The sequence below is a fragment of the Podarcis liolepis genome (genome assembly GCF_965112155.1).
Source record: "Podarcis liolepis genome assembly, chromosome: 6".
Taxonomy (NCBI): domain Eukaryota; kingdom Metazoa; phylum Chordata; class Lepidosauria; order Squamata; family Lacertidae; genus Podarcis; species Podarcis liolepis.
In genome coordinates this window covers 80,661,858-80,687,527 of record NC_139559.1, presented here as the reverse complement: position 1 = coordinate 80,687,527, position 25,670 = coordinate 80,661,858, and the positions used below count along the sequence as shown (strand labels likewise).

Sequence of the window (25,670 nt, the reverse complement as noted above, 5' to 3'; positions counted from 1 at the left end):
ATTAAAAAAAAAATCAAAATAAGGTATAAACACAATAAAACAGGAAGAATGTTGAGGAGCAGCAGGTCCATTGCAGTGGTTAGCTCAGGTGATATGTTGGAAGGATTCTTCTGCCATGGAGAAGGTAACCATTTTGGCACCAGAAAACTTCCCTGGGGAAGGCATTCCACAGGAAGGACACTTCAGGCAAAGGACCGCAAGTCTGTCTAACACAATAAAGTCCATGTATCTGGTTAAAGGTAAAGGGACCATTAGGTCCAGTCGTGGCCGACTCTGGGGTTGCGGTGCTCATCTCGCTTTATTGGCCAAGGGAGCCGGTGTACAGCTTCCGGGTCATATGGCCAGCAGGACTAAGCCACTTCTGGCAAACTAGAACAGTGCACGGAAACACCGTTTATCTTCCCACTGGAGTGGTACCTATTTATCTACTTGCACTTTGACGTGCTTTCGAACTGCTAGGTTGGCAGGAGCAGGGACTGAACAATGGGAGCTCACCCCGTGGCGGGGATTCGAACCACTGACCTTCTGATCAGCAAGTCCTAGGCTCTGTGGTTTAACCCACAGCACCACCCGCGTCCCTACATGTATCTGGTTACTACCCACCTAACATCAGTGAATGAGAGGGATCCAGAAAAGAACCTCAATGGGTTTACTAAGTATGACGTAGTTGACTATCACCATATAATCTTTAATTATCCTCATTTATTTGTTTGTTTTAAGCATTTTTCTTCTTAGTAGAAGCCCCCCCCCCTCCATTTCAGGAATCCTTGGCAGGAATCCCTAAGGGACTATGGACTATGCTCTCTGGCAGTAAGAAGTTTCTCCTCAGCCACTGGCTCTGTTCAGAAAGTTTCATGGGCCATCTCATTATTTATTTGTTTATTAGGAATTGTAGGAGCAAGAAAGAAGCAGCCTCAGCTGGCTGGCTGGAAATATGATTGTATTTTGAAATATAGTATGGAGAGAATCTATATTGTGTGCTTCATGGAAAGCAGTTGGAAGAAACATCTTGACCCAGAAGTTCCATTACCCATTTTAATTGAAATTGGTTACCTTTTTTTTTTATTCTTCAAAAGAAGAAGGAAAGAGGAGGGAAAGGAAGAACTGAAGATCAAAATACCCCTTTGGCATTTCAGTTTGGGCATTTCCTGCTAAAATGCTACTTGTTCCTGTGTGGTAAATGAAGAAATGCATTTGCCGGAGTTGTCAAACACATGGATTGCCAATTGGTTCTGAAAGCACCAGTCCTGGACCATTTTCCCATTCAATCTCAGGGGGATCTCTGTCCCTTCAGCTTCAAGTCAGCTGTACATTAAATGCCAGAGAAGTACATTGGTTCTGTTTATAGGATTGCTAATCTTTTGCCTTAACAGGAACTGTCTCACAACTTTTGCTGGCTCTAAAAAATCTTTTTCTCACTCTGCCTCCCCACCCCCAGCTTAGCTTACTATGGATACGACTGGACACAAATATTGGGTGAGAATGTGTTGTGAATGTGATCTGGGCAGTCGTGGCGTCTCTTGTCGTATAAAAGATTTCTCTCCTCCTTCTTGGCAACGGGCGAGCTGGTCAAAGTTCGCCTCCCGCATTAGGGATGGTGAAAGGAAACCGGAGACCCGTTCCTTGTCTACTGACACACTTACAAGACAAACACATGCTCCATTAAAAATAACACAGCTCTGCTGTGATATGTGGCCCTCCCATGTCTTTGGAGTAAAAATGTGCTTCAGTGTGCAGTGTTGAGCTTCTTAAGATATAAGGTTTCCACTTGGCACTGAGGCAACTCAAAGAGTTATGAGATAGAAGGCAGCTGATTTTTTTATTTTTTATTTTGCCAAGGGGGCGCTCCTCACTCACAGCCTCATACCAAAGCTAAGCACCCTTGTCCCAGATTTTTATCATTTGCTTGTTCTTCATATTTCTCAAGTCAGTCAAGCTCCACATTTGACAAACTCTGGTGACTCCCTTCTTTTCTGTCCCTGGCAGCTGCAAGTGAAGGGGGGGGACAGGTTGTATTTGCTTTTCTCTTCTCCATAATGCGACGTTTGCAGAGTGTAATGTTTCCTTTTTAGCACATCTTGCTATTGTCAAGAAGTCAGAGATTTTAATGCAGGTTATGTTGTGCCCATAGCTCAGGATTCTCTGAAAGTGGGGGTGGAATACCAGCCAGATAATGGCTTCCCTTTTTCAGGCACCCAACTCTTATTGCCACATATCACTTGACAAGAACAACAATGCAGAGCCATGACTGAAGACAAAACAAACCTTGATTTATGTGTTTTAAACCGCTGCTGATTATGAGTGACGTAGTGTGGGTTGCCAGCGCCCGGGGGAATGCATGCACATTCAACTGCCTAACAGCGTCACCCAGGAGATCGCAGCTGCAGAGATAAGAAAAGAAGAGTCATTCCATTGTCTGGAGAGGTCACTTCCTGGTTTGCATGGAGAGGCCATTTTCAGCGGAGCCCAGCAACGGAAGCACACTGCTGTATTGAGGCAGCATTGGGTGTTGAAATCTTGCGCCTCCTAACAATTTTGCACCCGGGGCAAACACCCCTGTGCCCCCACACACTGCACCACTGCTGATTATTCCCGTTGTTTCCTTTAATCGGCATTAATGTGGACAGCTTGAAACTGGTCTGAAAGTGTTGAAGCTTAGTGCTGCACAGAACCGGTGCTGGTTGCTGTAAGTGCATCAGAGAGCTCAAAAAAGTTCTAGTTCTGGGGCAATGGCTGTTTCTATGTTTCCTGGGCTTCTCTCTCGGTGCATTTGGCCTCTACAGGCTTCTCCTACAACTTTGACACACAAACATCCCTACCTTTCTTCAGCTGACACAGGATTTCCTGTGCTGCTGAGTATTTAAGGCTGGACGCTTACTTGAGACTGAGAGTAAGTTTCATTAAGAAGGGCTTGGGTTGTGTAAGGGGCAAGGGCTTTATTTGTGCAGCATATGGCTGGGTGCAGGACTTTTCCATTTCATCCCTTTTATTGCCTTTCCAAATAATAAGTTGTTAGGCCAATTCCTTCCCCTCTATTTCCCCTCAAACTAATATATTTCTGTGTGTCCTAGGAGTATTCTGTGTCCAAATCACAATCTTATTTTGGGTGGCTTCTTTTCACTTCCAGACATATAGACATATGACCAACCAAACTGAGAATGAGAAGGGATTCCCACCCTATTACATTTCTGTTGCATCTTTCTTCCATCACAGAACCCAAAATGGCGCACACATGGTTGCCAGGAGTTTTCCAATCCAGACACTGATCAGACCCAGACCTAAATAGTTTCAAGTGGTGACCACATGTGCCTTTCAACCATATCCCGAGAACCACATTTTTTAAAATGGGAAAGAGGGGGAAAGGAGATAGTCCTTTACGAGTCTTTTGGGTGTGGTACTAAAGGTAAAGATAAAGGACCCCTGACAGTTAAGTCCAGTCGCGAACGACTCTGGGGTTGCGGCGCTCATCTCACTTTACTGGCTGAGCGAGCCAACATTTGTCCACAGACAGTTTTTCTGGGTCATGTGGCCAGCATGACTAAGCCACTTCTGGTGAACCAGAGCAGCACACGGAAACGCCGTTTACCTTCCCACCGGAGCGGTACCTATTTATCTACTTGCACTTTGACGTACTTTCGAACTGCTAGGTTGGCAGGAGCTGGGACTGAGCAACGGGAGCTCACCCCGTTGCGGGGATTCAAACCGCCGACCTTCCAATCAGCAAGCCCTAGGCTCAGTGGTTTAGACCACAGCGCCACCCGCGTCCCTGGGTGTGGTACTAATGTTCTCAATTTATCTTAGACACTATGGGAGCATTCACCTACTTGAGAAGAAGGGCAGGGAACCCCTCATCTGAAAAAAACAACAACAAAGGGGGGGACCCACCTTTGTATCTTTATCAATTACAAAATGATATTTTCCTTTTAAATCTGCCAACCCCACATCCTTAAAAAGAGGCTAATCTGCTCTTCCATAATGCCATTCCTAGTGAAGAATACACAACTTGGAGCCCAATTTGAGCTGGCAGCCCTGCCCATGGAGGTGCTGCAAAAGTTAGCCCAATTCCACTCTGGACCCACTCAGTTATTTGTCAGCATGGGAGAATTTTGAGTGAAATCATGAAGGATGTGAGTATGAACTGCAGGAGTAGGCTATACATTGCTGGTGGTGAGCGGGGGGACCCAAAGGTGACTGCAGATTTATTTATGGAAGCGTAGGTGCTGTTCATTGCCTTTGGGGGCAATTACTATTTGAAGGCCTGTTACACTCCAGCAAGGCTTCTTCCCCTTTTTTATGCTGTCCCCATCTATCCTCAAGGCAATAGCTTGAACAGAATCTAATGGATTTAACACAGTTGCTTTAAGCTTAAGTAACATGCAATAACTGGGAGTTTCCCCTCCTTTCAACGGGTTTAGTAATGCAACACACAAACAGCACACTCACCAAACCACCCAGCAGTAATAAGGACACTAAACTAGGGTTACCAGACGTCCCCGGTTCCTGGGAACAGGCTCCAGATTTGCAAATCTGTCCCCAGGAAACGTGGCAGCGGTAGTCTCAGTAGCCTGGAGCCAGCCTGGTAGCGCAGTTGGCTCTGGCTGGCTTCAGGAACTGCTCACTGCTTGCTGCCGCCACTGCCGAAGGGGAACCGGGGAAGTCCGGTGGTACAGATCTCCTGCCCCCTGCCCCCTTTGTTTTGACAGATCGGAGGAGACTTGGGAGTTTCGGGCGGGCAGCCATTGCCTAGGAGGGGCGCAAGGCACACGGTTTCTCTGCCAGGCAAGGTGCAAAGACCTTCTTTCGCACCCTGTGAAACGTAAATGCACAGAGTTTTAAAAAAACGGGGCAACAGCCACCCACCCGCAACTCTCGAGCCTCCCCCGATCAGTCAAAACAAAGGGGGAAGGGGATCGGGGGTGGCTCGGGAGTCATGGGCGGATGGCCGTTGCTTAGTTTTTTAAAAATTCTGTGCATTTATGTTTCACAGGGTGCGAAAGAAGGGCTTTGCACCTTTATACAATATCCATGTGTGCTTGGGCCCAGGGTATTTTGCCTCACCATCCCCACTACTGACTCCTTGTTGCTACTCAGCTTAAAAAAAAAAAAAAAAAGTGTCCCCGGATTAATTGAAAAAAATCTGGTAACCATAACACTAAACTGGAGTTTGCAGTGTCACCAGCTAAGGAACCGAACCATCTTAGCGGTTCAGGTCTTAGCCTCCTTCAGGCGTTTTAGTCACCCATAAGAGTAGTTTTGTTTCAGGGAGAGTGGGGGGCAAGCATGCCACGCCCAGCCCCCTCCATTTCCATTGTTGTCCCACTTCTCCTTCAGAAGTTGAAGTCATAACTTCTGAAGGAGAGGCTTACTATGCACACAGAAGCATTGTCATGTCATTAGAAACCTGATAGGTTCAAAATCATGTGGGAAGCTTCCATGTATACTGATGGTCTCCTGCTTTGGGGAGTTCACCCTCCAGCTCATGGATGTTTGAATTTTCTCACACAGTAGAAGAGTTTGGATTTGATATCCCGCTTTATCACTACCCGAAGGAGTCTCAAAGCGGCTAACATTCTCCTTTCCCTTCCTCCCTCGCAACAAACACTCTGTGAGGTGAGTGGGGCTGAGAGACTTCAAAGAAGTGTGACTGGCCCAAGGTCACCCAGCAGCTGCATGTGGAGGAGCGGAGACGCGAACCCGGTTCCCCAGATTACGAGACTACCTCTCTTAACCACTACACCACACTGGCTCTCAGTGAGCCACAGTGAGGCAAATTATAATGCCTGAATAGGACTCTAAACACCTCTACATGTGTGAGAAGATCCAGCTTCTTGAAAATCAGTGCACGTTCTGTCACTGACTTCAATCTCGAGTTCAAGTGACAATATCCTCAAAATTCTTCATTGTGAATGCTGATGTTGAAAATCCTCCAAATGCTCAAATATTTGTATTTCAAATCTGCATTTGGCATTCTACCACATTTGGTTCTTCACTAGTTCTCGATAGTTGACGGTATTTGAGACTTGGCATGCAATGCTAATTTAGCGCTTAGCAGTATTTGTTAGCTGACATATACTGTTATCTGGAATTTAACAGTACTTGATAGCTGCCCTGCTATGGTATTTGACATTCAGCATCATTTTATAGATGACATGCAATTATACTTAATATCTGATGGCATTTGGCAGCTGACAGATAATGGCAGATTGCCAATAATCTGAGGTAAGATTTTACGTTTGAAAAAAGTAATTTTGACCTGCAAAATTTGAGTAAAGTTCTACAGTTCGTTAAAAAACTGAAAAGTAAAATTGGAAATTCACTGAATTTTGAATATTTGTGAATATTTTCCACTCTATTTTCCATGTGGGTCCCTTACGTAAAGGACCATGTCACTGAAACCCTAGCTTTACATCTCCCATTGATCCAAGCTTGCACAATGGGATTTTCCCCTTCTCCTTCCCCTGTAAAAGGTAAAGGTACCCCTGCCCATACGGGCCAGTCTTGCCAGACTCTAGGGTTGTGCACCCATCTCACTTAAGAGGCTGGGGGCCAGTGCTTTCCGGAGACACTTCCGGGTCACGTGGCCAGCGTGACGAAGCTGCTCTGGTGAGCCAGCCCCAGCGCAGCACACGGAAACGCCGTTTACCTTCCCACTATAAAGCAGTACCTATTTATCTACTTGCACTTAAGAGTGCTTTCGAACTGCTAGGTGGGCAGGAGCTGGGACCGAACGACGGAAGCTCACCCTGCCGCAGGGATTCGAACCGCCGACCATGCGATCGGCAAGCCCTAGGCGCTGAGGTTTTACCCACAGCGCCACCCGCTTCTGGAACAGATTTGGGGAGGGTTCAGGGCATGCTGGAAGGAGGAGAGCAGGGATGTATAATTTTGTAAGTAAAAACCCCGGGACTGACAGGACAGTTACCTACCGCTGCACTGAATACAAGCCCCAGTTAACCAAATATTATGAATGCTTCCTAGGCCATGAGATAGTGATGAATATAGGATACTAATGACTATACAGTTGCACCTCGGAAGTTGAACGGAATTCATTCCGGAAGTCCGTTTGACTTCCAAAACGTTTGGAAACCAAGGTGCGGCTTCCAGTTGGCTGCAGGAAGCTCCTGCAGCCAATCAGAAGCTGCGGAAGGTTCCAAATAACATTCGCAAACCGGAACACTCACTTCCAGGTTTGCAGCGTTCTGGAGCCAAAACATTCAACTTGCAAGGCGTTCGGGATTCAAGGTACGTCTGCACTAAAGCTCTTCCTCCCACGTCATAGCATGCCATCATGTTGATTGTAGAAAACTTGGTAATGTTTCCCTATAACCTGGGATACTTTGATTATTTTTAGCATGGCATGTGTGCTAACTGAAAGATAATACCAGTGATTTCAACAACATGCCTTCAACCTGGCAATTTGATTCTCAATCACAAACTTACTTGCCTGTCTTTAGACTTTGCTCACCTGGCAGCTCGTCTTTCCTATGACGACACACATAATGGAGAGAAAAATTCTTGACTCACAAACATTGGAATTTTCACCGTGGTAATGGCACCGGTTCACTCATATTTTATTCATTAAATATTATTTGTCAGTGCATTTGGCTATTTTCGAGACTTACTGTAAAACACACCATTATCACTTTCACATTTTGAGCATTTGTCAATACTATACCAGCCAACCTGTGTATTTATAATTATGCACATTTTCTCCCCCTCTCTAAAAGGCCAACGATGTTTCAATTAAGCTTGGTTCAGAAGTGCCCTTATTTAGCAAATTTGTCCTTCAGTAGGATTACTAGTGCTGGGTTGTTTTTTAAGAGCTCTGAGATACAGCCAGATTGTTTCATTCTGTCAGACTCAAAATAGGATACAATCAAACCCTAAATCAATAGCACTTTTTATTCCTACAGAATTGATGCATGGCATCTTTCTTCAGACAAAGACTTAATGTGTTGTAAATTAATTATCTGCAATGAATACTGGGTCAGTGGACCTTGGAATGAGGGGGGTGCAGTGCTAAAGCATTCCGTTACCTCCCACCACTTCACAGATCTTACTCCGTCTTCTATAAATATGACTGTAAGGCCCACTTTCTGCAGGAGCTGTTAGCAAAGGCTGTTAATGCTCATCTCAGGATGGGTATGGAAGGGCATGCATGCGTTACCATAAATTTGCTGCCCAAATGTTTTGCTTAGAATCTTTGCTTAGTATTTGAGATCTAAGGGTGGCATTCATTGTTTGCAATTCTCAGGATAAAGGTAAAGGGAACCCTGACCGTTAGGTCCAGTCTCAGACGACTCTGGAGTTACGGCGCTCATCTCACTTTATTGGCAAAGGGAGCCAGCGTACAGCTTCCGGGTCATGTGGCCAGCATGACTAAGCCGCTTCTGGCAAAACCAGAGCAGCGCACGGAAACACCGTTTACCTTCCCGCCGGAGTGGTACCTATTTATCTACTTGCGCTTTGACATGCTTTCGAACTGCTAGGTTGGCAGGAGCAGGGACCGAGCAACGGGGGCTCACCCCATCATGGGGATTTGAACCGCCGACCTTCTGATCGGCAAGCCCTAGGCTCTGTGGTTTAGACCACAGCGCCACCCGCGTCCCAGTCAATTCTCAGGATAGACCCATTGAAATCAATCTTTTTTTTTTCATTGGTCTACTCACCCTAAGGCTGCAATCTTATTTTTATGGAATGCACATGGAAACTCCCATAGACTGTAATAAAAGTAAATTGCAATCTGTGGCCCTGATCAAACTTCGTGTGTATACAAGAACCACTTACTTGAAATGCTACTGATCAAACATTCAGTAGAGAGACAAGGGGAGCATTAAACCCAACTCCTACTCCCCATCTTGAACACCTGATCTGCATTGCTATGAATATTTCACTGGGGTTGCATAGATCGCCCCTGGAGACTGCACACACAGCACTCATTTGCGCATATGACTTTGCATTCAGCTAGGATTGCATGTGCAACTTCCTGTGTCTGCACAAGCATGAGATATCTCCTAGATTGATCGATGTGTATCTTCAGAAGTAATGTCTCCTTGTATTTAGTTTATTGTATATTTAAATGATTAAAACACTGATTTTTCACTAACGGCAGAATTTGACATTACAGCAAACCTGAGTGAGTGTGGGGAGATTGAGGGGAGGGGCTGCAGCAAGAAAAGTGATGGTAGGTGGGAGAGTTAAATACTCCTTTTCCTGAGACCATTTTGCATATTAAATACATATATGAGATGCCTTGAATTACTAAAGCTGCGAACCTGTACAAATGGTCTGCTTAAATCCCATTTAGGTCAGTTTAGTTCTTCATGCACAGGATTGCAATGTGAGCAAAGAGGAAAGAGGCAAAGAAACTCTTCACTTTTTTATTTTTATTTTTGCCAAAGCAAAAGAAATGGACGGTTGTTGGGGCATTACGGTGTGCAGAAGCGCTACAGAGATAAATGAACTCTCAGCCGTGAACACCTTGATTAAAAAGCTTGAGTTTGCTAACTTCCGAAGTTCTCATTTAAAAAAATAAATAAAACCAAGATGGAGAGGAAACTGCCATTATTTCTCTAGAATTGCTTAGCTATTAGTAGCTATAGAAACAAGGTTACTAGGTAGTAAAGACGAGCTCTCCACAAAACACAATATTACTTAGATTTGAGAATAAGAAAGAGAAACAAGCCACCGTACTCAATTAAATGATTTTTTTCTCTCATGATGAATTGACAGGTCAGGGGAGATGGGCCTAGGATTGTAGATTCAGTGCTGGAAAACCATTCAGTCCTGTGCTGCTTTATTAGATTTGATTTTTTGCTAAACTGATGTCTGTTGTGTCCCTGTGCTTTGGGAAACTGAAGAATAACAGGAACTGGGGCTCCAGGCACGCATGCCATTTTTAATACTACACCTTAGATCCAGCACAGCAGGCATGGGGCAGACGGGGCGGCATGTGGAGCCGGCTCTTCCGCTAGTGCCCTCACTTGCTTGCCCTGGCTGCCACCACCGGCCCAACTCTTGTGGGGTTCTTCAAAGCTCTTGTCCACACCCTCCCCATGCCTCGCTCTGAGGAAGAGGGTCATTCCTCAGAATGAGGGGTTCTGGGTGAGGTGTCCCCAAGAGAGTGTCTCCACCAGCACACTTTTCTGCTCTGTGCGTGGAAGAGAACTGAACATGTGTGGTGTGCACACAGCAGCTCTAGGGGCCAGGCCTTGCACGCAGGCCCCTGCCTCTGTCCGACCATGAATATGGGTGTGGCGTTTGCCCTCCTAGATGACATCATGCTGGGTCATAAGGAAAGGGTTAAATGAGTGTGAAGTGATTGGCCCGTGGGAACCCAAGGGGAGGAGTTAGAGTTGGAGTTGTTGGGAAGTCAGTTGGGAGTTGGAGAAGGAAGAGGGAAGATAAGTCTGTGGGTTGGTCGAGTTGTGTTGTGAGAGAGTGAGAGAAACTGATAGGAGGATTCAGCTAGATAATCAGTTAGCAGTTATTAGGAAAGGTATAGGCCGGTGTAATAGGTATGAGTTGCTCGTGCGTAAGCTGGTGCCTTTCTCGGTTAATTTGCCTTGTTAAACCTTTCTGACTGCACAGCCCCTTCTCATCGTGGCTGTCTCAGTCACTGGCAGAATCCGTCAGTGGGCGTTTCTTGAACCTCTTCCAACATAAAAGTTGTTTGACACCCAGTCTCATCCTCCTCTCACTGCGCGGGAGTCTTCTGCGCAGGGAAGGCGTGGGTAGCGGAGGACCTGGGCTCTCCTCACTGATGTCCAGTGAAGAGTCCTGGAACCCTCTCTCCAATTCCATCTGCCCCCCTTTATCCCTGGTGTTGCGCTGATTGGCTTCCCCCTCTACTGAGCTGTTTCTCCCCCTGCTGCTGGGTCCTTCGCCAGCATCATCTGGGAGCCTCCCCTTCGCCTCTCCCTCCGATATCAGTTCCCTGACATCCGGTAAAGAAACTAAGATTAAGAAACTGACAAGAAAAATTATCTGAAACCATAAACTTGTTCAGGCTTATAAAATAAACTTGATTATTTGTTTTAATGTTAACAACTGTCTGGACTCCGTGTGTACCCGAGAGAAACGGGTTGGTGGCAGTGAGGAGGCAATCACAGTGGTGGCACAGGGATCAATAGACCGTCAAACGTCTGGGGACCCTGTGTGATCGCCACAATAGGGTTTGCATGTTTGGGCAAACATATGAACGTGCACCCGGCTTCTACATTATGTGTAATTTTCAAAACAGTCCACACAAAAATCTGCAAATCGTTAATTTTTTCCTAAGACTTTGGTTTTATTCTTATTCAGTTTAAACCTTGCAACTTGTCCAAACTCTTGAATTATCTTCAGTGCTTTGATTGCACTGATCTCAGGGTCCTGTAAAGTCAATACCAAATCATCAGCAAAGGCTTTTAACTTATATTGTTTAGTTCCCACTACTATGCCTTTAACTTCCTCATCTTTCCTTATCATATTCAGCAGCACCTCCAGGACAGAAATAAAAAGCAGGGGGGTGGGAGTGGGCACCCTTGCCTGGTTCCCTTCTCAGCATGTATTTTTTTAAAAGGTTTTTGAATTCATTGGTTTGTATTCAGTGCAGCACTAAGGAGATGGTTGCATCAGTGCAAGCATGTCTCCTTTCCCAACATAAAAATCTCCCCCTGTGTGGGGCTTCTCTCAACCCTCCGGAGCAGATTTAGGGAGGGTGGTATAACAGTGTTTGCCATCCTACATTTGTAGATAGCACTTTACTAATCTGTTGTTGGGGTTCCAGATTTATTGGCTCGGCATTAAAAAGAAGTGCTGTATTTGACAATGACTCCAATTAAACATTAATAAGATGTGAAATTGTGCTAGAAGTCAATGTTTCTTGAGGTACAGCCACATAGGAATGACGTCTGGGGTCTGTTTCTATTGAGTGTTGAATGATGTTGTCTTCATTTTGGGAAGGGGTTGCGCTGGAATGAAGCCTGTTTCACTTTCCTTGACAAAAGGCCCTGCCACTTGTAAATCTGTTCTCTCCCAGTCCAGTTGTTAGTGTCAAAGTCTGTCAGATCAGCAGGACATTAAAATTATACAACTACAGTAGGAAGCGAGTGCCCCTAATTCCCAGCTCGTGCATCGCAAGCAATAAATAAATAAAGCAACTATTTCTAATTTCTAATGAAAGTTCTACCAAAACCTTTTCATCTTGGATTCCTTCTGGCAGATTATATCATTTTACCTGTTTGGTGGAGCTTAATCGCAGGGATTTGTTTTATTACTAGCTAGATGCCCACTATATGGTGAGAATGCTCACGCATTGTCCAATTTGATGTTGCTATCTTCGTACTTTCAAGCATGGGTGTGATCTCACAGCAGCCCTTAACTGCACTGAGAGAGCCTTTTTCTTCCTGATTTTTCTGGTGAGTTGTGGAATTTAGAGTCTCTATCAGTGAATAATCACACTCAGCCATACGTCAATTATTACCCTTTCCTTCCTTATGACAAGGTAAGTGGAATGGCTGGTATGTTATTTCATCCCTGGCCCCAGCTCAGTGCCAGACTTACGTATCAGCTAAGTAGGCTGATGCCTAGGGCCTCTAAATCTAGGGGGCCTCGCCAGCCTGCCCACTCCCCAGTGCCACAGTCTCCCCTCTCCCAAAATTGCAAACCCCAGACTTCATGCAAGGGCAGGGCAACTCAGGCCCAACAACTATGAGACTCAGGGCTAGCCAGTGGGGCCCAATTTGAGGTAGTGGTTTTCTGTAGGGCCAAAGTCTGCAAAATCATATAGATATAAATAAAATCCATCTAGATTGCCCTGATGCGGGGGCCCAGTTTGGCCAAATTGCTCCAATTGCCTTAAGGTCAGCCCTGATGAGACTCATCAGAGGCAGCTACAGTTGCAAATGGAAACAAAATATCTGTGAAAGGAAGAGGAGCAGGTTTGCTCAAGTGTGTTGCAAGTAGAAATGGTTTTTGTAACGAAGCGAGAGTAGTAGTTGCTTCAACTAACAAATAAAAAAGTTTTGAGAATTTACATGCTACATTAATTCATTGAGAAGGGGATTGTAAGAAAAACACTGGGTCCTAATTAGAATAACAGAGTGCCTGCTTTCTGGTGGGCAATTTCCTCCTTTATTTCGACACTGTGGCTGCAGACCAAATCACCTGTCAGGAGAGCTATGAGATTCAGGTGAGGGTCATATACCTTGTCAATCCCAGCAGGTATATAACAGGAAGACCCGGCCTGGCCAACTTGAAAGTGACTAACTTAGACAAACAAATTTTGATGAAGTCTTGGATGATTTTGCTATGAGGCAAAATGATGGGTTGAATGATGGGAGTGGAGACACTCCTTCAGGTATACAGGGCCTAGGCCATTTAGGCCTTTAAAGGTCAGCACCAACACTTTGAATTGTGCTTGAAAATGTACTGTGAGCCAATGTAGGTCTTTCAGGACCGGTGTTGTATGGTCCCTGTGGCTGCTCCCAGTCTAGCTGCCTCTACTCAGACCCTTCTAACAGGTGACTAACAAAAGTCCATACTGCATATATGGAGGGAGGGACAATAACTCAGGGGAAACTGCATAATGCACAAAAAGTATGCATTTCCTACAATAGAAACACTGCAGGTACATAAAGTCAATCTCTAACCCCCTTCCCAACTGGCCATGTGGTCCACCCCTCAACCCCCTCCTTTCAAGAGACAATCTTCCGAGTCATCTTTGGAAAAAGGGGGTGGGGGCAAATGTACACAACACTCTCTGACTGTGGAGGCAAAATAACACCATCCACACGCAAGAGAAAAACACCAGCTGGCTTGGGGGAAGAAGAAGAGTTTGGATTTGATATCCCGCTTTATCACTACCCAAAGGAGTCTCAAAGCGGCTAACATTCTCCTTTCCCTTCCTCCCTCACAACAAACACTCTGTGAGGTGAGTGGGACTTCAAAGAAGTGTGACTGGCCCAAGGTCACCCAGCAGCTGCATGTGGAGGAGCGGAGACGCGAACCCGGTTCCCAGATTACAAATATACCGCTCTTAACCAATACACCACACAAGGTTTGAAAATGGATGCAACTTAAGAAAAGAAAACTTGGGAGTTGGAGAAACAAACAGCACAATGAAGACTGAGCATGCTCAGTGGGCACGGTACGCTGACATGCTGTTGGGGAGAAGAATGGAAAACTGAATGGGGAAAGGGGAATGGAATGGAGTGTCCTGGAAAAGGGTATGGCTGAATGGCTAGAATCCTAAAGAGAAGCACTCCATACTCCATAGCATTTTGTCGCAGATTCCATTTGTAAACACCCATGGACACCTGCATCCACAGGGGCTGAAGTCATGTGAAGCTCCTTATCCGCATCAATCTCCCTTGCTGGATCACAGCAATTATGCACATGTGTAAGCTGATTTATGATATACCTCTTGGGAATGAAGGAAATTTAATAAATGTGTTGAGGATGTTTGGAAAAACCCTTTTGTTCTTTTTATACTTTAAAGCAGAATTGGGAGGTTCAAAATCATGAACTATTCATTGCAAATATAAAATAATGTGCCCACACGTGTCAGGAGCAGTTAAATCTCTAAAATCAGCTCTTACTTTTGAATCAGCTATTTTACACGGCTGCATCAATGCAAGGACATTTTATTATCCACAGATTTCATTCCAGTCCAGTCATTGTGGTTTACTGGAAGCTCTACAAAAAATGAGGAGTAACAGCTGGAATGCTACTGGTGGACATCTCATGCTGGGAATGATCAATTGCATCATAAAGGGTTTTTTAAGTCTTCTGTTCTGGCTGTACAGGAGATGGACATCAACTTTTAGTGGTTTTTCACTTCCTGAAAGTCTTGCATACTTGAACTCTTCCATGTGGCAAAACTACGTGCAAGACAAGAAAAAGATGATTGACAGTCTATCAACACGGATATAAAGAAATTTCATAGTATAGACAAATAAATTATTTTTGCAGTCTTCTATAGAAAGAAGTGTGCTTTGGAAAGGCAAATATTAACTCTTCTTAACTGATATTCAGCATACGGTATTTTTTCTAGCTGGAATTGTTGAATATGTATTAATGTTGATTTTGATTAATATTAGAAGAGACCTTTGTTAAAACTCATCACACAGTTGAACACAGTTTTCAAAAGTGAGGGGCCCATACTGGATAGTTGTTTTAAAGGCCCGGGTGGACAGAAAGGTATTCACTTGATGCTGAAGGCGTTGGGAGTTTGGGGGCAACTCAGCCTGCTGAGAAGGGTTTGCGTGGGTTAAGACAGAGAGAGAGAGTAGGTACCTCCAGATTCTATCCATGTAACTTCATGGCTATGCCAACTACTCTCTATCTCATTGATGTTTAGACTCATAGGTCTTTGTTTGCTGCGTCTTTACAACTTCCTGCTTCTCCTCACAGTCTTTCTCTGGATCTCTACCAGACTACCAGACTTTTAGAAGACTTCTGAAGGCAGCCCTGTTTAGGGAAGCTTTTAATGTTTAATAGACTGTTGTGTTTTAATATTCTGTTGGAAGCCGCCCCAAGTGGCTGGGGAAACCCAGCCAGATGGGCAGGGGTATGAATAAATTATTATTATTATTATTATTATTATTATTATTATTACAGTGGTGCCCCGCAAGACGAATGCCTCGCAAGACGGAAAACCCGCTAGACGAAAGGGTTTTCCGTTTTTGAGCTGCTTCGCAAGACGATTTTCCCTATGGGCTTGCTTTGCAAGACGAAAATGTCTTGCGAGTGTTCCGATTTCCCCCCCCCCCGCTTTTTCCCCCTTTTTCTAAGCCGCTAAGCCACTAATAGCCTTTTAGCCGCTAATCCGCTAAGCCTTTAATAGCCGCTAAACCGCTAATAGCGCTAATCCGCTAATAGGGTTGCTTCGCAAGACGAAAAAACCGCTAGACAAAGAGACTCACGGAACGGATTAATTTCGTCTTGCGAGGCACCACTGTATTATTATTATTCTCGAGGTGATATGTCATCTTGCATCTATCTTCTGAGAACAAAGAGAAAAGCATGGTTTATTTGTTTCTCCAACTGGATAGTTAACTACGACTGTAGAACCCTTTCATACCCTCCAACATTTTCCCGATGAAAATAGGGATGGCCTAAGGAAAAGCAGGATATATTGGGATCAAATCAGAAACCAGGATGGCCTCTGTAAAGCTGGGACTTTGCGGGTCTGCCCTTTCCCATCAAGAATGTACTTCTTTTAATAAACTTTACCTTCTTATGCCATGCCAAGTCTCAGTCTGAATGCCATTCAACTCAAGTTGTCCTCAAAGCAAGGATTCGTTTAGCTAAAGTTATGCTTCTGCATAAAAGCCCTATATGCAATCAGAAGAGACCACATAGATGGCACCAGGCACGCTGCCCTGGGCACACTGTTGCATAATCAAAGTGCTTGTTGTTGTTTAGTCGTGTCCGACTCTTCGTGACCCCATGGACCAGAGCATGCCAGGCACTCCTGTCTTCCACTGCCTCCCGCAGTTTGGTCAAACTCATGTTCGTAGCTTTGAGAACACTGTCCAACCATCTCGCCCTCTGTCGTCCCCTTCTCCTTGTGCCCTCCATCTTTCCCAACATCAGGGTCTTATCCAGGGAGTCTTCTCTTCTCATGAGGTGGAGTGCTACTACCTAGCTAAGGTGCTCTAAAGACATCATCTTTGGTGGAGATACCAACCACCTCTGTATTGGAGGGTCTGTCAGGGGTATTGTAGTGGGCCAGCAGACTACTTTCCAAAGTCATAGTCCTACGAATAACCAAAACACATATTGGCCTGCACGAATGAGCTCAAAAGTTCAAGTTGATGTGTTTCAGAATAACCAACTATGCATGCTGCATACATTTTTTTGAAAAAGTCTATGGAATTCATGGGCCATTATTCTTTGTAGTGTTCCCCCCTCCCCCCCCCCATCTTTAAGATTATGGGACAAAGCCCGCACAGAGAAATTACACGCACAAATGTTGGGAAAATGGAGTGTTTGAAATCAATTCTAATGTTAAATGCAAAGGACATCCTTGGCTCATTAAGTAAAAATATCTCATTTAATGAGCAGGAAAGCACTGGAGCACACTGAACCTTGACACAAAGCAAATTATTTAAGTGATAAATTAAATTTTATGGGGAATGTAAAAGTTAATAATACTCTGGAGTAAGGTAATAAATGCAGAGGTGTAACTAACATCACTGACTGCTTTACTTACAAACATGCCATATGTACTCAGTTATTTGCAAAGGTAATAAAAAGAAGACATGGCACAAATTTTTGGCAGTGAAGACTTGTGTCTCCTTCCCAAGCAACTTCTGTGTTTCTAGCAACATCTTTCATTTTCCCTTTTCTTCTTTACTTTTCATTCTCCCCTCCCCCCAATTTTTTTTTGTCTTGTTATCATAAAAGCTGACCGTGCAATATTACACATCTATACAGAATTTATTCCAATGATGGCAGCCTTAGTTTACCTTCTGATGGTCTGATCTGGAAAGAGAATAACTGCAAGTGAGCTGCTTCTAAAATGGTCTTCAGAAGGACCACTTGGCCCAGCTGAAAAAGCCAGTGGTTCATGAGTCAGTAGAAAACTATACATGTTTCTCAGAGTTTAGGAGTCCTGGATAATGTAACACTTGTGTCATGTTGTGACTTTGGGCCTGGTGAGAAGACAAGCATTTTTATGATTTTTTCCCCAAACAACTAAAGAGATCTCTATAATAGCTTTTCATGACAGGTGTTTACTGCTGGGTAGGGTTAGGAACAAATGATAGTTGGACGTAACCAGCTTGAAATTTTGCAGCTATCAGAGGAGGCATGCTGTTTGCTTATCTGCTCACGGCCTGCTCTCCCATGCTCTACTGATATATTTGTAAATAAAACAATACTGTTTAAATGTCATAAGTCTCAAGGACATCCTCATCTCAAGATACTGAGCCCGGAAGAATGTGGTTGGTGCTGCATCTGGATCATATTTGCAACCTTATCAACTGACACAAACATAATGGGAGAATGCAAAGTTCTCAGAAAGTGATACGTGACCCCTGGACTACAGTCACTATTGTTAGAAAGGAGGTGGCCGGATTGGTTCCGACTCTCACCTTTGACAAAAATGTCCAACAGTGCAGAAGTTCTGGAACATGATAGATATGCATAATAGGTATTTCTCAACATCTGCATGCAACAGCAAAGTCACATATAGTACACAACTGAAAGTCTCCCAAGAAACCTTCTAAACAGCACTGAATTGGTAAAATTCCAGACTCCGTGATTATGTTTAAGAAAGTGCAATAAAGCAAGGAATTAATTTTTTAATAACAACACCATGGTTTCCATTTACCTCCTGACTCGAAGTTCAGGGATTGTCAAACCTGTAAATTTCAGGTTTATCCTAATACACGCATCTTTGCAAAGCCACTTTCACTAATATAATTCATTTTTATACACACTTTACCCCAGTGTATGCATTTTATGTGGGTTTACTTAATACGCATTGTTTCAGCAGGACAACTGCATTGCAAAATTTAGAGAACTGGAAAATTCAAATGGTTTCTGATGTTTGCTTTGAATATTGTTTTGGAAAGTTGGAATTAGGTAAACTCACCTTTAAATGTAAACTTAGTCAAATTTCTCCCCTGTCCCTATTTCTGATCACATTCCAGTCAAATACAAATGCATATTATTATTTTTCCTAATGATGATTTGGCAATAAAAGTACAACTGTCCTCCCATATACATTTACCTGGAAGTAACTCCCATTGAACCCAGCAGGAAATATAGACATATTCACTAATTAGTGGAGTTTTCTGAGTGTTTTACTCTAAGCTAACCCTTGATATCCTAAGGACTAATCAATAAGTTTCCTTTTCTTCTTCTTAATTAGTGGTCTTGTAGTGGTATGTGTGTTTCCCCTTCTTCCTTGCCTGTGTTTATTTAAAAAAATATAAAAAATCCATGTTAAAATGCACCAGCATTCAATTTCACAAGATGTTAGTGTCCAAAGATGGCAGGGGCATGGCCTCAACTGAGTGGATGATAATTGGCAGTGCCTTATTCTAAGATCTCCTGCTGGAGGACATTAAAAACCATGAGGACTAGAAACCAACTCTTCAAAAATAAACAAGATATTATGATGATTTTGCAAACAGAATCATCAAATTGAAGAGTTGGGAGGTACCCCAAGGGCCATCTAGTCCAACCCCCTGCAATCCAGTTCTTTCCTGTTCCTCGGGGAACAGATGCGCACCTGTGCAGTGATGTTTGTTGTATCACACCATGCCCATTGGCATGAATGAAATTTAGCATGACATGTCAGTAAAGGTAAAGTGACCCCTGACCGTTAGGTCCAGTCGTGGCCGACTCTGGGGTTGTGGCGCTCATCTCACTTTATTGGCCAAGGGAGCCGGAGTACAGCTTCCGGGTCATGTGGCCAGCATGACTAAGCCACTTCTGGCGAACCAGGCCAGCGCACGGAAACGCCGTTTACCTTCCCACTGGAGCGGTACCTATTTATCTACTTGCACTTTGACGTGCTTTTGAACTCCTAGGTTGGCAGGAGCAGGGACCGAGCAATGGGATCTCACCCCGTCGCGGGGATTCGAACCGCCAACCTTCTGATACGAAAGTCCTAGGCTCTGTGATTTAACCCACAGCGCCACCCGCATCCCCAACATCCATCAAAAAGCCACCACAGTTCCATAATGCAACAGCTACTGCAGTGTGAAACAAACATTAACAAGTGGGACAGAAGTACTTACACAGTATTTCTCACATCTGAATGTACCCTCCATAGAATCATAGAGTTGTAGATTTGGAAGGGACCCTGAGGGTCATCTAGTCCAACCCCCTGCAAGGCAGGAATCTCAGCTAAAGCATCCATGACAGATGGCCATCCAACCTCTACTTAAAAACCTCCAAAGAAGGAGAGTCCAAAACCTCCCAAGGGAGACCGCTCCACTGTCTAATACAGTGGTTCTCAACCTGTGGGTCCCCAAATGTTGTTGGACTACAACTCCCATCGTCCCTGACCACTGATCATGCTGGCTAGGAATGATGGGAGTTGTAGTCCAACAACATCTGGGGACCCACAGGTTGAGAAACACTGGTCTAATAGCTTTTGCTGTCAGCAAGTTCTTTCTGATGTTTAGTCAGAATCTACTTTCTTTTAACTTGAGTCCATTGGTTTGTGTCCTACCTTCCAAAGCAAGAGAAAACAAGCTTGTTCCGTCTTCCACCTGACAGCCCTTTAGATACTAGAAGATATCTATCCTATCTCCTCTTTTCCAGGCTCCCTCAACCGTTGCTCATAAGGCTTGCTTTCCAGACCCTCAATCATCTTGGTTGCCCTACATGATGCAGGCCTGCTGTTGCCTAGACTTTTCCCCTTTCCTACTGCCTCCCTTTCTTCAGGGAAAAAAAAACAATAGTGTTCTTAATCATGTGTAGATGAAAAGATGGAATCGCACAAGTTAGCTGTTTATATATTTCCCGAATCGCACAACCAGATTTGTTTTACACAGCAGTCGCGTGGAAAGCATCCTGCAGAGATATGCACGCGCGAGGGACTGGCAAGAAAAGGCAGCACTAGCCACATGATTTAAATTAATTAAGGCAGCACTGATGCCTCCAAAAGAGGCTGCATTAGCGTTTTGACTCTTTGCTGGGGGAAAGCTATAATTTACATGTACAATATCCTTTCACGTTGCCTATTAATTACATCTACAGTGTCTCTGTTTACAAGCAATCCATTTGAAAACATATGCTGCAATAATTAAAATGTTATTATGCTGACAGCGCCTTTCTGGAGGAACTTGTAACATCTGTATTGACCGTGATAAGCATTGATTATCTCAAGTGATATAAATATTTGGGGAGCTAATAACAATCAGGTAGGAATTCAGTTCATGCTATAGGCAGCAGAAATAAATTACAGGAAGCCTACATCAAAGCCGCCTCCTGCATAAGTTTGTTTTGATACTTAATGGCTCCCAATAAAGCACACAGAGAGAAAACTCTTTGGAGATTTAACGCATAAGGAAGTGCCTTAAGGAAACTTCCCATCCTGTTGGCATCTAGCATTTCAGTACATCTGTAGAAGCTTACATACATGGTGAAGTTAGGAAGCTGGGGTGGAAAGTAAAATTAGGACCCCCGGTAAAAAAAGTACAAACAAACCCAATCCAAACTCACACAGTCATCTAAGATTTTCTTTGAATGGGGTGGGGTGTGTGATCCTAATGGCACGAAAGTATGCAGACTCAATAAGTATAGGAGAGATCAGGATTGCACCCACAACCCACTGTGAGCCAGGCATTATCTTATCTTCCTTATAACCACAGCACAGTCACAGTTTTTCCATGATGCTTGTTAACAGTTTGTACTATTCAGAAATGCACAGATTAAGCTTCTCCCACTATTATTTTGTCCTTGTTTCTTTCAGACCAATGCCCTGTGTTTTTCCCCCAAAGCAGCCAGAATGGGAAAAAGAAAAAAAGACATTGCAATCACAATAGCATGAGCTAATGCTTTGCAGACACAACAATAGCTGCTACTTGCACCTTACATAAACTACATTTAATTACCTTTGGGTTGCTTGTTTCATTCAAAAACATTCATTTACAGCTGCAAATACTTTAAAGAGACTTCTACAGTATATTGCACTGGACTCCATGATAATATGTTATATTGCTTGTTCTTCTACCACAGGGAAGTATTGTTGTTTTAATTATTTTTATTGATTTTTGTAAGAAATGGAAACTATTATAGTTTGCTTAATAGCAGTTTAAACAACCCATTTTGGTTCACTAATAAACTGAACTGAACTTTAATTTGACATTGGGACTTGTTTAGTATTATTAATATTAATATTATTATACATTAAAGAAATTAGGTGTTGGGTAGCCAGAATCTCTTGGGGAAACAACAGCAAAATGAACTGAAACATCTCATCCAGAAGTAAAAGCGGACTGTGGTTTTAACTGAAAATGGTTGGCAAAGAAATCTTAAGCCTAGGAAACTGCCAGAACTTATTTAACTTAAACCAGCATAAATTACTCCCATTGAAACTTTTCAGTACTGCCAGCTGAACCATCCTAAGGCTGGCAGAGGGAAAATAAGCCTTTTAATCAGAGTTGAATTACACCACCATTTTTGCCAGAGTAAGTTATGCCTGATGGTCAGATCATGTGACCAAGCTGAACTGAGTTAGGATCCAGGGTAACTTCTACCCTGCCTGGTCCAACCCACACCCCTTCCATGGAACACCCAATTTACATGCCTAACATTTCATCTATCCCCCATATATAAACAGATTGAGTCTTGGGTGCTTTTGATGCCTAGGGGTGATATGAAAATAACAGCCATCCCCAAGACTACCAAAGTTAGTGGGATCCAGATATATTGTTCTCCCCAATCCTGCCTCATTACACTTCATGTACACTTCATGTACATTCCAAACACTTCATGTATGGAAGTGAGAGCTGGACCATAAAGAAGGTTGATCGCCGAAGAATTGATGCTTTTGAATTATGGTGCTGGAGGAGACTCTTGAGAATCCCATGGACTGCAAGAAGATCAAACCTCTCCATTCTGAAGGAAATCAGCCCTGAGTGCTCATTGGAAGGACGGATCCTGAAGCTGAGGCTCCAATACTTTGGCCACCTCATGAGAAGAGAAGACTCCCTGGAAAAGACACTGATGTTGGGAAAGATGGAGGGCACAAGGAGAAGGGGATGACAGAGGGCGAGATGGTTGGACAGTGTTCTCAAAGCTACCAGCATGAGTTTAACCAAACTGCGGGAGGCAGTGGAAGACAGTAGTGCCTGACGTGCTATGGTCCATGGGGTCACAAAGCGTCAGACATGACTAAACGACTAAACAACAACAACAACAAGAGCCTAGGGCTTGCCAATCAAAAGGTTGGCGGTTCGAATCCCCATGACGGGGTGAGCTCCCGTTGCTCGGTCCCAGCTCCTGCCAACCTAGCAAAGCACATCAAAGTTTGCAAAGAAATAAATAGGTACTGCTCCGGCGGGAAGGTAAACAACGTTTCCATGTGGTGCTCTGGTTTACCAGAAGTGGCCTTTTCATGCTGGCCACATGACCAGCATGTCTGTGGACAAACGCCGGCTCCCTCGGCCAGTAAAGCGAGATGAGCACTGCATCCCCAGAGTCGTCCGTGACTGGACCTAACGGTCAGGGTCCCTTTACCTTTACCTTTAAGAGGAAGGAAAGAATGTTTGCTTGAGTGCGAGGAGAACCCTCTGCATGAGTTTAGAGTGAGGCAACCACCCCAGGCAGCTCATAAAAGCATTGGGGGGGGGGGAGAAGTTAGCTATTTATTTTATTACGTGGCATTTTTACTGCCAGGGAGCAAAAAAAAAAGTGCTTGTGGGATTTCGGCAATTCTATGCCAGGCAATGTATGACATTGGTTGGTGGGTAGCATTTCCTAGAACAACGCAAGTCATATCAAAGCTGCCCTAAAATGTTAACACGACAAGATAGATTCACATTATTATGGCTATACTTAGCATTCATGGAATTTGCTCTACTGTGCTGGTTACCAGCTCCCAACCTGAGCATTTTATTTCTATTAGGAGAGGGTCTGTTTTGAAAAGTGGGGATCTGGATCCTTGCCCCTCTTGGCTGAGAAAAAAATAGCAGGGAGGGGGCAGCTGGCAGGGCCAGGAAGGTTATTAATGCTGCCATGAAGGAGAAATGATTTTGCACAGAAGCATTTAGCCCAGGCATCCCCCAACTCGGCCCTCCAGATGTTTTGGGACTACAATTACCATCATCCTTGACCACTGGTCCTGTTAGCTAGGGATGATGGGAGTTGTAGTCCCAAAACATCTGGAGGGCTGAGTTGGGGGGTGCCTGATTTAGCCCCAGAAACAAAATGAATGAAAACGAGTTATGGCAACCCTAAATCTTACCACCTAAGATCTTTCCACCTGGATAAAAGAGCCACTGTGGTTGGTTGGGCAGTTAGGTTGTTGTGATGACAAAATGAGTGGGAACCATGTGCCTTGGAAGAAACATAGGAAATACAATACCATTTTTAAAATGCCATTTGTTGAAGTGTTCTTCTTCTCTAGCCCCTCCAAAATACACTGTATACATCCTGGAAGCTTGTACAACATTTTAAAACATTTCAGAACAACTCTTGTTTAGATAATTTCTAACAATATTTTTGTAAGCAGTCAAACTGATTGAAAAGGTCTGATTGAAAAAGAAAAAGAAAGGAAAACTGTGGTAAATGCCCCAAAACAAAAGAGAGACAAAATAAGGGGGGAGTGAAAATTAAAAATTAAAGAAAGTGTAACAGGCTGTTCTAGTGACCTTGATGTAAAATAATCCATTTAGCTGCCAGCAGCTTTCCTGCTATTCATTCTCATAGTCTGTGGGTAACTGTGGCAGAAGGAAATCTGTGAAAACATAATTATCTCTTTGTCCCTCTTTTTAAAATAATGATGATGGTGATAAAAAAAATTGAGGGCACTTGGACCATTGCATTGCAAAACCTCTTTGCATTGTCACTGTAAAAAGAAGCATAATTTGTACACAAGGATAAATTTTTCATGTTTCTATCAAACATTAATAATAAAGGTTTTAATATTTATCGTTACCCGTGGCCAAAGACTCTGAGTTCCCGCTCCAGTCGGGTTGACACTTCGAAATAGGGATTGCCTTTGGGTATGACTGATTGGGATGGTGTTCGTGATAGGGATTCCCCTTCGGAATATCACACTGGTCCTCAGTTCTGCTTAATCTTCTTAATATTCACTTTTACATATTCATCTGTAATCAGCCTTTATCTGGAATTCTAATGTGTTCTCAATTTATTTTTCCTCTTTGTTTTAATGCTGGCACAATCCACTCTGGAGAAATACACACCCATCTTCATCAGGGCTTGTTCCATCTTCATATTAAAATGACCCTCCGTGCTGCATTGATTCCACAGGGCTGTGTTTCTCCCCGCTGAAAACTATCACCAAAGTTTCACTTCGTTCCAAAGCACATAAAGGCTTTTTCTGTGATATTCAAAGGTGGATTGTTGTTTTTCTAAAGCCTGAGCAGTTGTTTTGACCACCACAGGGTGTACTGCGAGATTTTGGCATCCTCCCCCATGGTGGCCAAGCAACTGTTCAAAGTAACAGGAAAGATACAGTGCCAGAGGGAGGATGGCTCAGGGGAATTAAGATAGGCTGCGACTTTGACCTCCAGGTCATTGTTCTGAAAAGGACCCAGGAAATGGAGAGATCAAAAGTTACTGCCATCTGACAGCTGGTGCTCTAGCTCAAAAACATTGCATGTTCTGTGGGATAGTATCGGGTCATTTCCACCCATGCATTTATCTTTTCAATTTTCCAAATGAAATACATGCAACACCAACAAATATTTTAAATGTTCAGAAATATATTGTAGTTGAATCTGCATAGCTCTGCAATTGTTCCCAAGTTAGTTTCCAGGCCCAATTCAAACTGCTGGTTTTGACCTATAAAGCCTTAAACAGCTGAGAACCACAATACCTCAAGGACCACCTCTCTCATATGAATCTTTTGACTACTACTACTAATACTGCTTCTACTACTAATAATAATAATAGCAGTTTCCAGCACATATAAAAACATAAAAAATATCAAACATTTTTCAAAATTGCCTTAAAAGCTTTGTAAACTATTAACA

The 25,670-nt window shown here is 43.7% G+C and overlaps 1 long non-coding RNA gene across 1 annotated transcript; it reads right to left on the bottom strand.

The window, feature by feature from the left end:
• Window positions 1–14,611: 14,611 nt before the first annotated feature.
• LOC310710217 lies at window positions 14,612–25,140 on the bottom strand. Its single transcript, XR_014527895.1, has 2 exons — window positions 24,611–25,140; window positions 14,612–14,864 (listed from the first exon to the last, which is right to left on the bottom strand). It is a non-coding gene; the product is annotated as an uncharacterized lncRNA (long non-coding RNA).
• Window positions 25,141–25,670: the final 530 nt, after the last annotated feature.